This window comes from Arachis ipaensis, chromosome B6, assembly GCF_059453495.1.
Source record: "Arachis ipaensis isolate K30076 ecotype BB chromosome B6, ASM5945349v1, whole genome shotgun sequence".
Classification (NCBI taxonomy): Eukaryota; Viridiplantae; Streptophyta; class Magnoliopsida; order Fabales; family Fabaceae; genus Arachis; species Arachis ipaensis.
Window position 1 is genome coordinate 20873692 of NC_142441.1, and position 12311 is coordinate 20886002.

The 12311-nt window shown below is 28.7% G+C and overlaps 1 pseudogene; it reads left to right on the forward strand.

Annotated features, from left to right (window-relative positions):
- The first annotated feature begins 11295 nt into the window (after positions 1–11295).
- On the forward strand, positions 11296–12027 carry LOC110263710 (putative E3 ubiquitin-protein ligase RHC2A; annotated as a pseudogene).
- Positions 12028–12311: the final 284 nt, after the last annotated feature.

A 12311-nucleotide genomic window follows, 5' to 3' on the forward strand; every position in this document is an offset into this window, starting at 1 on the left:
TTTGCAATTGTAGTTAAAAGAAGTGAATATATAAATGCTCTATGGTTTTGTTGCATTTGTTAGGTATATAAATAAACTAGCAGTAGTCCCCACTCCCCACAGGGCAGAACCTTATTATACACCACATGCAAATGCAAGAGAGCTATCTCTCTATATCTCAATATGTAGCATGCATTAATAACAGAACTTTTCTAATTCATTGAGTCACTATAACAATTAACAATATAACATGTTGCTCTACATTTTGTCTCAACCTGACAACCCTCTTTTAGACACGATTACATGTTACCTTATGTTGCCTTCTCCCTCCCTCTTCCCATGCGCACGCACTTTTCTCTTTACTTCCCAGAAAAAGGTAACACTAATGATTATATCTCTAATACTCCCTAAACTTCCATTGTACACATTGTATAAATATTTCATTGGCTCCTCATACTTTCCCAAATAATAATCATTTTAATTTGTATAACATTAATTAAGAGATTAATTTGTTAAGATGCTTAAGGTTCTAAGACAAGCTAAGACTCAAACCCTAATCTAAAGCACTCTATCTGTAGCCTCTGTATGTGTTTTCCAATCCCAAAGAAGAATCTAGGAGATTAAGTAATTTTTATCTTAGGTGCAGCCAGTTAGTGCGATTCGGATTAAAAAGTAGATTTGAAATTCAATCCAGTCTATGCAATTTGCAGTTTGATTAGATTGATTTGGACATGAACACACTAGCGAAAATAGGTGGAAGATGATGTAGTTGCTGCTTATAACGAATGATGTGATTTGGAAGGCATGAACACACTGACTGATGTATAAGGTTTCATTTTGAAGTCCTTCCATTGGCATTTGGTAACATCAAATCCATGTCTGGCATGGTAGAGGTACATATATCTACATGCTCTTGCAGCCTGTGGGGTTAATAGTTTATGGGATTCAATAAGTACGGACACTGATGTGCATTGTTATTAGATAGTTGATCATTGACACATACAGATAATTAACTTTCACTATTTTTCTTTTACTACTATATTGACGTATTAGGTGAATTTTAATTTGAAGCATCAAAAAGCTTATAAATACAGGCTTGCTTATTAATTAATTCTTCACGAAGAAATCAATCCCGTTGGGTGAACAATAAAAAAAATGCGAACAACGTAATCAACGGATCACATTTTAGGTTCACTAACTATCTAATTTTACTTTCACTTTAAACCCACAACTTTTACTTAATTTCACTTTGATCTAATTACACTCCTTCTAATCCAAATTTCCTTTTCACCGCAGCCAACCATCCATTACCTACCCCAGCACGCAATCCTCTTGTCAGCGAGAAAGCTCCCAAGCGCCGATATTTTCCACCGTCACCAACTCCGAGTACAAATAACCCTTTTTATATTAAGAACAAATATCTCATTTGCACGAAGAACAAACATCTTATTGACATTAAGAACAAACATCTCATTTGCATGAAAAATAAACATTCGCATATGCAATAGAGGACAAAGTTAGGTTACTTACAGCACCATAGAGGTGCGACGAGGCTGGACTAAGTGCGGTAGTTAGAGAGGGGCGACGAAGCATGGATGCGTGCAGCAGTTGCAGACACACAAGAAAGCCAGAATGAGTGCAATGATTCGCAAGAGACGGCGGAAGTTGGAGAAAGTCTAGGGGACTAGTAACTTTTGTGTTTTGTGGCCAGCACTTAACCATCAAAAGAAAAGTGAGTGATCTCTCACCAAAATACTATTGATGGCCAATTGATGGTTACGAAACATAAAAGTTGCTGGCCCGTAACACTCCTCGCGGTAGTTGTGGAGAGCAGAGGTGGGGTGCAGTGCAGGTGTGAAAAAAAGGTTTGTAATGATTAATTAAAAGTCAAATTCAAAATAAAAATTATATCTAAATAATTTAAAATTTAATTTTTAAATTAAAATTAACTTTTTTGTTTAACCTATTATTTACCTTCTCCAAGCGAAAAGCGTTATACTTTCTCAATTGAAAAAGAAGCATGTAAAATGATTCAATATTTGTGAGGATAAGCCATAAATGATATAGCGATAAGTTTAGAATTGAACATTGCATTATGCATGCGAGGACACCCATTCATCTTACGGCTGCATGAGGCCAAAAATCCGTACATCTCTTTGTTTTCAAATAATTTTGTCTTTTACCAAACGAAATAAATATCTGAGCAATTAGGTTGCCACTTTATTATGACTACAAATTCCAGAAATTGAATTTTTGGTATAACAAAAATGTGATTGGTGTTTTGGAATTATCATTATTATTTTATTATTTTATTAAATGATAGAAGAGAGCATAATAATATTTGTAATTTTTTATAATTTAAATATTTTATATTTTGTAATTAAAATTAATATTTTAACATAGAGACCAACAGAATAATTAAACTTAAATTTTATTACATAACAATTCATCTTACAAAATAAAAAAATATTTTTTATACATTTATATATTTTTATTTAAAAATAAAAGTCTACACTTGTCATTTTAAATTATATTTTGAATTTTGTTTTTGAATTTTAGTATGAAATATAGCTTTTAAAAATATAACTCTTTCTTTATTACATGTAAATGATTACATGCATCCTGTAGAGCTTTATATATAATGATGGTTAGTTTTTACGTAAACTTCCACATCTTAATATAGTAATTTATGTATAAATTTTAAAATTTCTATATTTTTATAGTGATTTATATAGAGTAAATACAAAAACAAAATATAACCATTTTAAAAGATATTGCAATTAGGTAAAATTAATTCATTCTTTATCTATTTATACTATTTGCCCCAAAAAATTTATTAAATGATCAGCAGTAGTATAAATATTTTTTATTATCAGTGTATAACAAATAAAGGAAGATAATAATATATCCATATTAATGCATCATGTTATCTATATTCATTCTCAAATCTCAAATGAAAAAAATATTCTCTCTAATAAAACTAGTATGTTAAAGTAATGCTAAATGTTAGATTTATAATTAAAATTCAAATATTAATTCATATAAGTGAAACAAAAAATTATGTATGCCAACGGCTGCCTCTGTGTGTGTGTGTGTGAAAATAATGAAATTAATAATTATTTCTCACTATAAAAACATTCAATGACTATATATATATATATATATATAACTATATGGAAAATAATAAAAAAATAATATCTAAAGTTATTTTATATAATATATTTATAATTTATATATAATATTTGTAATTATATATTTATTACATCTAAAATTATATAATTATTTTAGTAATAATTAATGAATATTAAATAAGATAAATTTCAGTTATTTAAATTTTTTTATTATTGTCAACTAAATATTATTTTAACTATATATGCACGATGATAGCTCAATATAAAAGTCACAAATCACAATGTTACCATTTTAGAATAATGGTAATAATAACATGAAATTGTATATTTTAATTTGGTTTTTTACGATATCCTTCAACCTGACAGGCCAATGACTAGCTAATCCGTCACAGATTTGAGTTTTATTTAAGAGTTTGTCATTAACCAATAAATTGCTGCATGTACAAGATGGGATTTAAATTTTCAATACTTGTTTAAGCAGACGAATGAGTTGACCACTTAACCAACTTAAATTGGTTACATGAAATTTTATATTATGAAGCACAATTGCAAAGTTACAATTTCAAATTTTTTTATATTAAAAAAGTAATATATATTACATAATTTTTAGTTAACTCGTTTTTTTCACAAACCTTCACCATATAAAATATGTTACCTCGTATATTAAAAGCTAAATTATTTAGAAGGAAATGAATTGGAAGAGGAGGGTACGAAGAAGAAGCCAACCAACATTCGATAATCTAAATATCAACGCTACCCGTCACAATCAATTTATTATAGTTGTGAGGAATTTAGTAGCACTGAATTAATTTCCTGAATTGTCTGTCTATCGATGCATTGATTTTGATTGCTTGAAGTCAATTAGAGTAAGGTTGTGACTCTTTTTACCGTGAATATATATCTATCGAATTTAGATCTTCTAAATTTTAAATTCTCATTTTAGACGATAAATTATAATTTTTTATTATTTATTTCATAGATAAAATTAAAATTATTTAAAACTAAAATATCACACATTATCCTCTAAAGTAAAATCCAAAATTTAGATAATCTAATTCTGTATCTATCTATATACAATATAATTAAATATAAGATTTAATTAATTATTATAATTCTCTTAATTAAAAATTTATTTAAGTTTTTATAATTTAAAAATTTTGAAGCAAGATTTTAAATTTTAAATTCTACTAGAGAGACAATGAGAAATCTTAATAATGTATATAATGAGCTAGTTATTTAGCCCAATAGAGATAAATAATAAAAATTCCTCCACAAATTATTCTAAATTTAAAAACTCTCATACACATCAAATTTCAAATTTTAAATTTTAAAATTTCAAAAACTTCAATTAACTATTTCATAAAAATAACCATCCAAAATTCTAATTTACAAAAACATTTCACTTCAATACCCTCTTCTTTTTCAACCGATGGTCACCCCTACCTTCATCAATAATCATCTCACTTCATCTTCACTGCTTAGCTTGCCACACGCCACTCACCCTTAGTAAAAATAACCATCCATTTAAGAATAAAAATAATCATCTGCTTACCTAATGAATTGAACATCCAACATATTTTAATTATATATAATTAAATCCAATCTAGTCAAAATAATCATCTACATAAAATTTAAAATAACTATACGCATACCTACTAAAATGACCATCCTAAATTGACCATTAAAATAGTAGAAGAAGGAGATGAATAAACAGAAGAAGCAACTATGATCATCCAACAATTTGATTTTTATTAAAAAAATATATATATATAATTTGACACATGATTCTTATGATTTGATGTAACCATAAAATGAAAAATGAAAAAAGAAAGGAAAAAAAAGCTTGAACAAATGAGGAGAAGACGACGACTGTAGATATGAGGGGGCCGTAACACCAATGCAACCATGATCCGTCAAACAGTCATGCCTTCAACTGGCTGACGAAGGAGACAGGAGCCAGGCGGACGCAGGACGCACACATACACTGTGCATGTTACTGGCGCGGAGACAGGCCGGCGCCGAAAGCCGAGCACGCGCAATGGGTGAACGGTGCAAGACCGGGGCCGACCGAAGCCGCTGCTGCCAGCGGGGGGAAAGACGCGCGTGAAGGAGGTTGGGCGCTGCAGTTCTGATCAGCGCTGAGGAAAACTTCAGGTCACGCGGCGGCACAGCGGTGGATGTTGAGGGCTACGGCGGCTGGTGTCTGTGGCGGCGCAGCGGATGAGAGAGGATGGAGAGGGAGAGAGAGGAGAGAGAGAGACCGGTTGAAAGTGTTCGTGACTGTTTGGAATTCTTATTTACTTTGTATTTGGAATTTTTATTTGCTTTGTATTTAAAATTAGAAATAATTTTGTAATTAATTAATTTAATTATCATTAAATATTAATTTTAAAAATATTTCCATTGTACACATTGTACACTAATTACATTGGCACCTCATACTTTTTTTTTTTTTTGAGATTCATTTAAAAATTTGTCGTTGGCCAATAAATTATTACATATATAAAACATATTCGAATTTTTAATACTTACTTAAATGATGATAAGTAAACTAATTAGTCGACCATTAACTAATATTTCATAAATATTACTTCTCGATGTATTGTACATTATATTTCATAAAAATAATTAGTATTCTATCACATCTTCAACACAGCGTGGGAACTATGACTAGGAAGCAAAGATCAGGCATTCAAATTGGGAATGTATTGGTCAAGTAGTTGGATTGGGTTTACGAATAAAAATAATATTATCTTAATTGAATTTATTATTAGGACTTACAACTGGCAATATATACTTTACTCGCAGCTATTCAATTTTAACTAATTCATTCGAGTAGGGTTGTCTACCCGACTCGCTGTAGATAGGGTAGAGTACGAGTTTAGGGTATATTCTACCTTACTCTACCCGTATCCTTAATATATTATATAATATATATGTAAAAATGATGTATGTAGTGAAGAAAGTAAGTGTTAAACTCACAATCTTTCTCTTATAAAAACTTGAAATAACCACTAAGTAAGTTGATGATCATATTATTTGTAATTTTATGTTAGATTTCTTTAAGATCTTATTGTTTTTAATTTTAATTTGAACTTAGTATTTTATTTTCTATTTTATTAATATGTATGAAATTTAGAATGATTGAATTTTATATTTGCTTAAATTTTTTTATTTTTCTTCGAGTAGGGTCGGGTAGGATAGGGGTTTAGAATTTTAGGGTTCAGGTAGGGTTAGGGTTGAGAAATTCTCAACCCACGGATAGAATAGGGTAGAGTTTTTAAAAAATTTTCAACCCACGGGTAGGGTTAGGGTAGAGCCCAAACCCTACCCCACCCTATCCATTGCTAGCCCTATTAAAAATGGATGCATTGAGTTATATTTGTACCAGCATGGAAATAACTAAGTGTTTGTTTGGGCGTTATTATCTTAATAAAAAAGATATTTTTTCAATGAAAAAATATCTTTTTGTATTTTTTAGTATGTTTGGCAAATTTCTAGCAGTAAAAGTAAAAGCACTAGAAAAATTGAAAAAAAATATTTTTTTTGAGAAATTACAATTTACATCTTTTTTTAAAAGATCTTTTTCTTTAAAAATTTTTTTTTCATGTAATAAATAAATAAAAAAGTACTTTTATATTGTTATACCCAAACATAATTAATAGATAAAAAGATCTTTTTGTATGAGATATCCAAACATAAAATTACTTTTACTTTTTTTATAAGATCTTTTAAAAAAAGATAACTAAAAATAAAGATATTTTTTTAAAAACTCACCCAAACAAGCCCCAAGTAACTAAAACAAAAAATAATAATGCTCTGCATCCAAGTAATTTTATTAACCAAGTCTAACTAAGTTGTTATAATTTTCTTTACATTTACGCGCTATGTAACTGACTTTTAAATGTAAACAACTTTCCACTTTTAAGGTAAACGACAAATCTTCTTCTTCTTCTTCTTCTTCCAAATTTGCACATGCATGTTCTCCTCCTTCTCCTCTTCCTCCTCCCTCGATATTGCGTCTTCTTCTTCTTTTTCTTTTTTCGTTATCTTTTTCTTTCATTATTGTCATCACCAATAACACCAATATTTTGCAAACATCTTTATTGGTTATGATTTTCTCTAATGCCATCATTAAATAATTTTGATTCATTTCTTAGTTTATTTTGGTTCAGTTGTGTTCTAATTGAGGTTCACTTGATGTTACTGATAAGTATTGACCAAATTTTTTAGTAAAGAAGAATGAAATTATTTATTATCACTTTATTCAATTGCATTAGATTCCATTCTATTTCATTCAATTTATTTTTGAACAAGTAGTAAAAAAGACTCAATCATCAACAAAAACAGATCGTATTTATTTCTAGATCCAAATGAACCTCAAATAAACTAAGAAATGAACCAAAATTACCTAAGGAATAAAAAGTTTACTCAATACTTATCAACAATATCAGATGAATCTCAATTAACACATAAATGAACCAAAATTAGTTCAATTTTGAATAAGCAGTCAAAAAGACTCAATTATCAACAAAAACACATACAATTTATTTCTGTATCCAAATAAAACTCAATTAAACTAAGAAATGAACCAAAATTACTTAAGGAATAAAAAATTTGGTCAATACTTATCAGCAGCATCAAGTGAACCTCAAGAATTCACAAATGAACCGAAATTAGTTCAATTTTAAATAAGCAGTCAAAAAGACTCAATCATCAACAAAAACACATCAAATTCATTTCTGGATCCAAATGAACCTCAATTAAAAAGAGAAAAAGAAAAAGCGCAGCAACAACAGCAGTAATAAAAAAATGACAATTGAGAGAAAACACGTGGAGAAGAAGAAGGAAGAAGACGAAGAAAAAAAAAGAATGCGAAGAAGAAGAAAAAGGAATACGAAGATGAAGAAAGAGAAAAGCGAAGAAAAATGAAGAACGCGAAAAAAAAGAACGCGAAAACGAAGACAAAAAAAATATATGTTAAATTATTAAAACACACGTGTGTTGTAATAAAAGTGATTTTTGTTAAATTTAAACCAATTTGATTAAATTTAATTATTAGAAACCCTTGAATGTATAGCTGGACTAAAACTATAAACCTAGTTAGATCCAATTTCTTCGACGTCAAGGTTAGTTCTAATACGATGCATTAGTAATTAAGCAGAAAAAACCTTCTTGTACTTTGCATTTATATTTAATTTATCACCTATATTCAGGGGCGGAGTTTAGTTAAGACAAGGGGGCCATGACCATGGTCCCCAAACTTTTAGTAAAAAATTAATAATACTTCTTCAAAAAATAAAAAATTAGTTCAATTGGCTTAAATACTTTACTATGACTTAAAATACCAAAGTTCAATCTTCATCTTTTGTTTTTATTGCATAATAATTTTTAATTTTAAATATTCAAAACATGTTAGATTTGGACTTAACTAAGTGTATTCGTATTTCGCAACTCTTCTCTATTCAATAAGCAACACTTTCTCTACCTTTGAGTTCAAATATAAAAAATTAGGTATTTTTTATTTATGTAATTTAGTATTATTTTACATTTTACATTTTACATTTTACATTTTACTGTTTATCTAATTTAATTTTTTATATTATAAAAAATATTAGAATATTCAATAAGTATTGATATTATTGTATTTGTATAAATTGATAAAAAAAATTCAATAAACATTATAAATTTTAATATTTATCATTCTAACTTCTTTTTTACATATTTTATAGGATATATATTCAAATTTTTATATAAAATAATCATGAAAAATCAAAGAATTGATGCATTTTTTAAGAGAAAGGCTAATATTTAAGGAGAACATATAACTTTTACAATATCAACACCTGTAGATAATTTTTCTACTTTAATGAATCACGAAAAAAGTGAGATACAACCTCCAAAAGTTCAAAGAGTTGCATCTGATGAGTTTGACCTTAATTCTTTGGAACAAGACCCTGGAAAACGACTTTAAATTTGGCAATATCACCCAAATCAAAGAGATGGGATTAGACAAACTTATCTTAAACGGAGTCTATATCAAAAACATCTTGACAATTATCTTTTATGTTCTATCTGGCCCCCTAAAATTTTGTTTTAAGCTCCGCCACTGCCTATATTACGTATATACTAAAAATTAATTATTAAATAAATCATCAATTTTATATAATATATATTAAAATATAAATTATATATTAAAAGTATATAAAATAACGAATATATATATATTTATATATAAATATATAAATATAATAATTGATTATATACCTGACTATATATATATATATAATATTTTTGCCAATTTATTTATACGTTTAAATTAAATGTTATCAGGCTGTGATTTTCATTAATTTTACATTTCTACTTATTTAATCTTTTCTATTTTTATATCAATTTAGATATTAAAAAAGTATTTTCTCTTTTGTAAAAGCATTAATTAATTAGTTGTCTTTTTTTTTTAAATTTCTTTGTCACTCTAGAAGCACAACTAATATAGACAAAATAACGCAAGATCTAAAAATGCATAGCTCTTTAATACGAAAAACACACCCAAATGTACTCATTGAAACGCTTAAAATAAAGCATATAAAGGCGATCTTCTACGTCACTCTCAAATCATTGTTGTGATGGAGAAAAATTGTTATGAAATTTAAGAACATTTATTCATTGATCACAACATAACATGCAATGCCAATAATAGCTAGCATAAAGCCATAAAAATATATATCTTCTATGACAAGTGTTAATAATGCCTTCGATGCCTCAACACACACCACTAGCTAGCAGCCATCCTATTAGAAAAGTTTAATTATTATGTTCATCTTATAATTTCATTAAATTTATAATTAAGTCTTTTATATATATAATTAAATTTTTATATTATTTTTAATTTTATAATAAAATATTTTTATTGTAAAAATATAAAAATTAATTGAATATTTTTTTATAAATTAAAAATCTCTATAATTACAAACTTAATTAAAAATTTGATTATATATATATATATATATATATATATATATTTTAAAAGAAATATTTTATTAATTTTAATATTTTTTATATAAAAATAACTTAATTATAAAATTAAAAGTAGTGTAAGAATTTAATTATAAAAAAATATAGAGATTTAATTATAAATTTAATAAAACTATAAAAATCAAAAAAATAATTAAACTTATTAAAAATGTATAAATATATAAACTTATCAAACTCTAAAGTTACTTTACTTTACATTATTAATTACCTCTGAAATATATAAATACATAATATTAAATGTAATAAGTATATAATTTTAGATGTTAACATATATAAAATTATCGATATTAAATTAAATAAAATAACTTTAAATTATTATCTCCTTAGCATTAGATAAAAAAAATGTAGGGTAAAATATTAAATTGGTTTTTCAAATGTAATTCTATTTTGGTTCTTAAGGTTTAAAGTGCCCTATTTGAATCTAAAAAAGTTTCATTTAGCTTCAATATAGTCCCACCGTGAAGTCAAAATTAAATAATTAACGGAATATCCTACATGACAGCAGTACAAGAACAAGATCGATAACGTGAAGAACAAGTACAAACTTCAAAGACACAAAATCAACCATAGATGCATCAATACATTTATTTATCATTCTCCTTAGTTCTATAGAAAATATTTTATTTAAATTTTAAGAAAAATGATAAATAAATGTATTGATGCATCTACGGTTGATTTTGTGCCTCTGGAGCTTGTACTTATTCTCTAAATTATCGACTTTGTTCTTGTACTGCTGTCATGTAAGACATGCCGTTAATTATTATTTAACTTTGACCTCACGGTGGGACTACATTGAAGCTAAATGAAACTTTTTTAGATTCAAATAAAATACTTTAAGCTTTAAGAACTTAAATAAAATTACACCCAAACGTAGATGACGAATTTAGTACGAAGCGTTGCTCCATTTTAGCTCTAGATCTGAATTTTAATTTGGACAATTTGTCCATATCAAAAGATGCTCTCTCTTTCTCTCTCTTTCAATGGGACTCAAATTTAAGATTTAATGAAAACAAATGTCTAACAATCTGAGCCACCTGATTATTTGATAGTTTGGACATTTTTTTGTAAGGAGTAAAGTACCAAAACTGATAATGAAAGATTATAACACTGATAAATCTGACTATAAAAGAATTAAAATTAACTTGTAACCATGAAAGATGGGGTTTCATAGACAAAACTATAAAAAACCCTAAAAATCTATAAAAAAAAATGTCCTAAATTATCCCTCTATTCTAACCTAATCACTCTTAAACTCTACTTTAGTATAGAGGCATAACAATGCAGCTTGTCCTGACTGCAACGGTAGTTTCGTTGAGGAGATCAAGCCTCCGCCAGTCTCCGTCAACCTTGACTCCCACCGCTGCAAATTTCCTACAGCAGCCATGTACATGATTGACCAGCGCCCCAACTCCTCCTCTGAACAAAACAACAACGTCATAAATCACAACAACAACTCTACCATCAACCGCCATGCCCTCCGATGGACCCGCCGCAACGGCGGTAACCGCTCCCCTTTCAACCCCGTCATCGTCCTCTGTGGTGGCAACGTATCCTCTGAGTCTCACAAAAACAACAACGGCAGCAGAGGGGAGGTACGCAGGTTCGATGACGACGACAACGGTTTGGGCCTGAGATCCTTGCCGACATGCATGTTGGAGTTTTTGCTGGGATCCGGGTTTGATCGTCTTCTAGAACAGCTATCTCAGATCAAGATCAACTGTATAGAGTGTTATGAGCACCCTTCGGCTTCAAAGCCGCCATTGATTCCTTACCGACAATCGAAATCGATGAGAAGTACTTGGATTTGGAATCTCACTATACAGTTTGCAAAGAGGTTTTTGAGATGGGAACTTCAGGGGCACTCAGTTGCGTTGACCAATGATTAGAATGTTGGGTTGACCATTTGGAGGCTTTCCGGTTGGGAGATTCTCTAGTGGAGGAGAGGTGCTGAGAGGATATTCTCAAATCCTGTCGTGCCATTATCGTTGGAGACGAAGTGGGATTATAGTTTGAGAGTGATTAGGTTAAAATAGAGGGACAATTTAGAGATTTTTGATAGATTTTTAGGGTTTGGATAGTTTTGTCTATAAACCCCATCTATCACGATTACAAGTTAGTTTTAATTCATTTATAGTCATATTTGTCTATGTTATAATCTTTCATGGT